Raw genomic sequence first — 6679 nt, 5'->3', positions numbered from 1 at the left:
GGAGCAGCTCTAGATGTTCCCATCCATGAGGCAGCATCTGATAAGTCCTTAAACTCCTCAGACAAAGTATATACATTGATGGTCCCTGAAGAATTACTGGCATACTAATTTGCTTGTCTGAAAACATCTGGATTCTCTAAAATTAGATTCCTGATGAAAGATTTCTGAAGTGTTGCCAGATTTCTGTGTAGATCATTTTATTCAGTTGGACAAACATGAATTGAATGCCTATTATTGGCCAGGCATCATTCTGAGCAATGGAGACTCAGATAGGTGAGCTTGGTTCCTGTCTTCAGAGAGCTCACAGTTTATGGGCACAGACAAATACATAATTAGATGTTCATAGAACATAAAATGGAGTTATGTGTAATTATTACATAAATTATAGTGGTAGTGCAGGAGGTGGGCTAAAGTGAGATCAGAGACTTTTCTGATGGAAGGAATGCCTGAATTGAATGTTGAAAAAAATAAGTAGGAGTTAAACAGGCAAAGTGGGTGGATGAGTTGGGGAGGGGGATAATTCTGAACAGAGACAACCACATGAACAAAGGAACTGAAGCTAGGAGAAATAGGCGTTCATTCAATGTTTTGGAAGAGAAATCACAATGAAAGATGAAGAGGGAGGTAAGGCTAGAGAAGACTGGAGAATAGAGTCCATGGAGGGCTCTTGATTCATGTTCTTGATTCTGTGGCAAATAGAAATCACAGAGAATATGAAACAGGGGAGTAACATTGTGAGATATGGATTTTAAATAAAATGTTCTGGTTATTATATTGATTGAAGGACATTAAGACTGGATACAGTACATTGGACAAGGAGTTAGTATAGGAATTCACAGAGATGAACCTAGGAAAAATAACTAAGATAGGCAGCAACAGCCGTGAGAAATACTTAGATAAGTACACAGAAGTTGACAACTACTTTAATGTGGCATTAAGAGATAGAAAAGAGTCAAAACAGATTATTCAGGCACAGAATTGGTATAATGATACGAATCTCAGTCTGTGAAATCAAGAGCACTGACATATAACTTTACTTTTATAAACTAATTTCTGACTCCAGTCCCAAATTCCCTTAGATTGTTGGGGGAACTCAATACCTCAGCTTTAAAATCTCAATATTTATTGAGATCCACCTAATTAGGATTGTACTACAGTTTTGAGGTCTTACTTAGTGTTACAGAGTTGGGGATGGCCCAGTTGTTTGTTGGCCATCAGGCCACGCTGGGAGCTGCTGCGACACACATCAGTTTGGCTTACATGCATGGTTCATCAGCAGGAGTTTGGAGAGAGGGTTTGGCCTCTGCCTAGAAGCAGTATGAAGCCATTTTCTCTTTTTGATGTACCCTTACAGGAAATAGGAGATCAGATGCCTTCTGCCATCAAGCCCAGCTCTCTTAATGATGGGAGGATGGGAAAAATGGGTGAAGAACAGTGGGAGATACAGGCTTCCAGTTAAAGAATGAGTAAGTCATGGGAATAAAAGGCACAGCATGAAGAACATAGTCAATGATATTGTAATAGCATTATATGGTGACAGATGGTGGCTACATTTAGGGTCAGCACAGCATAATGTATGGAGTTGTCAAGTCACTGTTACACACTTGAAACTAACGGAACGATGTATGTTAACGATACTCAAATTTTTTAAAAAGCTCTTCAAATACATTAAATTTAATTTGAAAATAAACTGTGGTACAATGTAAAAAAGCTCTTTCATCAATTGTTTTTAAAAAATTTTTTTTAATTTAAATTCATTGCCTTTTAATCTTAATCTTAAGAGAGATCATTCTCAGGGGAAAAACTTTTTCTTTTTAGGTTTCTCTGTCTTCCTATGTTTATGTCCCAACTTTTCTCCTCCCTGTGGTTTAGTTTTGGTAAAGAAAATTTATCAAAGAAAAAAGAATATTTATCAAGAAAATTATCAATCCCTTATTCAGTATTCATATTTTATCATGTATCTATTTGTTTTTATTTTTACTGTCAGGTCTCTCCCTCCCCATGAAAGGGGATTTTTTTTCTCCTTGCTGTTTTTCCTTTAGCATCCAGCATCCAGAATGCTCTGGCACATAATAGGAACGTACCCACACACAAATCTGTTGATTGTATAATTAAATAAGTGTGAGGGTATGTTATGAGTTGACATGACTCTTCTAACATATTTTAGAGAGAGAAGATGCTGCCATCTTAGAATTCTCTCAGGAGTTCCATAGATTGAAGGAGTAAATGAGTGAATTAATTAAATTAAAAAAAAAAAGAATGAAGTAGTGGCAGCCTATTTTTGTTTTCTCTTTTCTACTTCATCCCTCTCCTGAGTCACTGAGCACAGAACTGACTACATGCTGAATGGGAATAAAGGAAAGGAAGAAAAAAAAACTGAGTGGAGAAAAAAATAATTAAAATATTAAATAATCCAGCCATCCTAGTTATTTCAAATTGTCATCCAATACAGTCAATATACTACACATTAGCTACCTAAATAAAATATCTCTATTCAAATATATATTTGGTTTAAAAGACCTTTAAGAGATGGAATGGGGGAAGATGGAATTTGGGAAGATGGGAATAGAGATTCTCTTAGAGATTTGCAAGTTTATTCACACTTAACCAGATTGTACTAAAAAAAAAAAAAAAGTAATATCTTTATTTTATATGACCAATTAGAGCTTACTTCCAAGCCCCTAGGCCCTCAGACCCTCGGGCCCCTTAAATTTTGCTTGAGTTCACACCAGGTCTGGGATTCTGTAGCTGCATTTTAATAACAGTAAATCGTAGCTTTCTCAAGTAGCCTCAAGCCTCAGGAAAGATGGTCTAGGCTTGGTACTGAAGCCACCCTCTGAGTTTAGCAACTGTCCTCACAGCCCAGGGCACCGAGCCAGGAGCCCTGAGCCAAGCATGCAACATTCCATCTGCTGTACTAACCAAAGGTAAATGACCCTCAAACCCCAAGGGAGTCATTCAGATTCAAGAAGGGGATCTCACCTTTTACAGGAAAGACAGGGTTGAGAAATGCTTTACTTAAGTGACTAAAGGAAGAAGAAGAAGAAGAAAAAAAAAATCCCTGAGATCTAGTTATAACTAAATGTATCGAGGTCATTTCCACCATACATCGATGGAGCTCAGAAACAAAGTGTCAGGAGGGCTATAATTAGGAGATTGAGTTAAAAATTTAACAGCACTCCAGATTTCAACTCCACCTATCACCATTTTCCCAGCGATAAAAGTTCTTCCTCCTTATTGCACTTTCTGTATTTGCAAGAAATAAGTGAAAAAAAAATGAAAAAAAGGTGATGTTTTGAAGAGTTATTTGGAAGGAACCAGAGAGTTCCTGGGATATAGGCTTCGTTCTCTGCTTTCTTTTCACCATGACTGATTCTTGACTCTCTGAAGAGTATGAAGTTACCTGGCCCTTACGTGCATGGTCCTCTGGGCGTGCCTTGAGACTGCCACCTGCTCCTTGTGAGCCCCCATAAATGGAAAGCAGACTTGGGACAACTTCTATATAGTCGGGCTAGTTTGCAATGATGCACAATAGTTATTCCTGAAGATTTCATGCTTAAATTGTCACCCATCTACATTTTTTTTTTCAGATCAACTTTATTTTTTAGAGAAGCTGTCAGTTCACAGCCAAATTGAGCAGAAAGTACAGAGTTCCCATATCCTCCCTGACCTCACATATACAGTTTTCCCCATTATCAATACGCCACACCAAAGTGATACATTTATTATGATCAATGAACCGACACTGACACATAATCACCCAAAGTCCACAGTTTATTCTGGGTTAGGTTTCACTCTGGATATTGCACTTCCTGTGGTCTGGACAAGTGTACAGTGGTATGTACCTACCATTACTATATTGTGCAGGTAGTTTGATTGCCCTAAAATTCCTCTTTGCTCTACCTACTAAGCTCTTCCTCTCTTCAGCCCCCAGGAACCACTGATCTTTTTACCATCTCCATTGTTTTGCCTTTTACAGGATATCATACAGTTGGAGTAATATAGTATTTAGGCTTTTCAAGTTGGCTTCTTTCACATAGTAGTAAGCATTTTAGTTTTCTCCCTGTCTTTTCATGGCTTGATAGCTCATTTCTTCTTAGCACTGAGTAATATTCTATTGTACAGATGTATCACAGTTTATTTATTCAGCTACTAGAGGATCTCTCGGTTGTTTCCAAGTTTGCATAATTATAAATAAAGGTAGTACAAGTATCTATGTGTGTACATAAGTTTTCAACTCCTTTGAGTAAATGCTAAGGAACCCAAATGCTGGATTATGTGGTAAAAGTATGTTTAGTTTTGTGAGAAACTACTAAACTGTTTTCCAAATTAACTGTATCATTTAGCATTTCAACCAGCAGTGAATGAGACTTCCAGTTGTTCTACCTACTTATAAGTATTTGGTGTTGTCTGTGCTCCAGATTTGGCTTTTTTAAAAGGTATCAAGTGGTATCTCATTGTTTTAATTTGAAAATTCCTAATGACATACAATGTCTTTTAATATACTTATTTTCCATCTGCATATATGGTGATGTATCTGTTCACATCTCATTTTGGTTATTTTCAAACAGGTTGTTATTTTTTTTAGATATTGAGTTTAAAATTTTTAAAAATATATTTGGATAGCAGTTCTTTATCAGATATGTCTTTTGCAAATATTTTTTTCTCAGCCTGTGGCTTGTTTTACTCTCTTGATTCCCCTACTTTTTCTGTCTGAGATGAACTGAAAAAAAAAAAAAGTGTCTACCTTCATGTGTAAGACAAATATCCAAAAGCAATAGGTACTAAAGTATTTGAGTTATTGTGGTGTTCACTTTATGATTTAGTGAAAAGAGCTTAGGAGAGTGCATGCCTCATAATTAATCATATACATGAGAACTAGTGATTATTATTAGTGTAGAAAGAGTTAAGTTACCTTCCCGTAAAATTTCTCCAACAGCCTTATTTTGGTGATAATACAAATTTTATGGAAATCCTTGAATTAAAGCCTTTGGAAAAGGCTTGGATTAAATTAGTGGTTCTCTACCAGGAGTGCTTTTGTCCACCGGGCAAAATTTGCCTGTCTCTAGAGAGATTCACACTGGGGGGACAGGGGACAGTGCTAGTGGTATTTGCAGGTAGAAGTCAAGGATGCTCTAAACATGTAGTGCACAGGTTGCCACCCCCTGCCATTGGCCAAAAAAGAATAATCAAGCCCTAAATGCCAGTAGTGCCAAGGTTGAGAAATCTAGAATAATACAAAATATATTTTATTACTGTATTTCCACTCAGGCATTAATATACTGTTGACTTAGTGAAAGATTGAGAACATGCTAATATTTTCCAGATAGACAATATTTTCCAGATGAGCAATATTTTCCAGATAGACATGTTTGACAACACGGTAGTTCCGAAATGCACATGCTACATACTCTCTTCTAGAAGAAACAGATCTGCTAACTTTATCAGTAAATTATAATCTCATTTTCTAATCCTTGGAAATCAAGGCTAATATATATTTTAATTTTCCCTAATGTTAATGATTTGCAAATAACCCAAACTAGTTTCCACAGGGAAAAGACTGCAAAAAGAGCAGCATTTGCTTAGTAAAGATAGAATATCTAAAAACAGCCTTGCTAAAAACAGGTTAATGCTTTAAATGACACCATTGAACAAGACATAATTAGAGATAACTATTTCCTTCCTCTCGTTTTAGAAACACCATGAGCCACCGGCACAGGGGTGAAAGGGGCTGATTTCATGTGGAATTTTTTTTCAATGTCACTATTAAGTTGTCCTTATGTAAAATCGTATCATTGAATAGACCAAGTTTCCTTACAGTCTATAAATCAAGTTTGCAAAGAAATTGTTTCATGGCCAAAGAAGTTTGCAATAATTCAATTACTATTTCTGATAGGATGAAGAGAAAGCATTAATTTTAAAATGGATCTTTGGACAAGATTCGAGAATGGTAAATTTTCCCATGCCCATATGAATAGTTGATAACAATACCTTTTTAATTTGAATCTACTGTTATACATTTATGAGCACTGCAATACACTGTGCTAGGGGCTAAAAGGGACAAAGAAAATGAATAAATAGTCCTTTGAGAAGCCAACAGATGCATGAAGGAGACAGGCACACATAGCACAGTATTAGCATAAAAGGCTAAGTATGATCAGGTGACTGATTCATTTGGAAGGTAGAGACTGGAAAAAGATCACACAGAGGATACCATTTGAATTGGCCCTTCATTGTGACTGGAAGTTTCAGGGGACCTGTGACCAATGGGAGGATGAGGAAACAGAATGAACCAAAGGCCTTTGGGAACAAAACTCTCTGAAATGCCCATGGATCTGGAGTGCAAAGAACATGACTAGTGCCTCACACTGTAAAGACAGTTCAAGATCACACCATGATGAGTATACAGTGTTACACTGAAGGATACCTTGCACGTCAGGATTTTGGTTGATTTGTATGAATAATTCCTTCGTTATTTTGGTTGGACGGTTATCTTCATGATCATAGTTGCCATTCAAGGAACGAGAAGGTGACCTTGGAAGAAGTTGGGTGCCCATTTATACATACGGCTAATTAAAAAAATAGAACTTGATTCCCTAGTTGCTGGTATCATTATTCCTATCTGTTTTGTGCTGTTTCATCAAAAATTTAGTGGAAATTGGATTCAACATTTAAACTT

Source organism: Mustela erminea, chromosome 17 (genome assembly GCF_009829155.1).
Source record: "Mustela erminea isolate mMusErm1 chromosome 17, mMusErm1.Pri, whole genome shotgun sequence".
NCBI classification, from domain to species: Eukaryota; Metazoa; Chordata; class Mammalia; order Carnivora; family Mustelidae; genus Mustela; species Mustela erminea.
Note: the sequence above shows the minus strand (reverse complement) of the source record.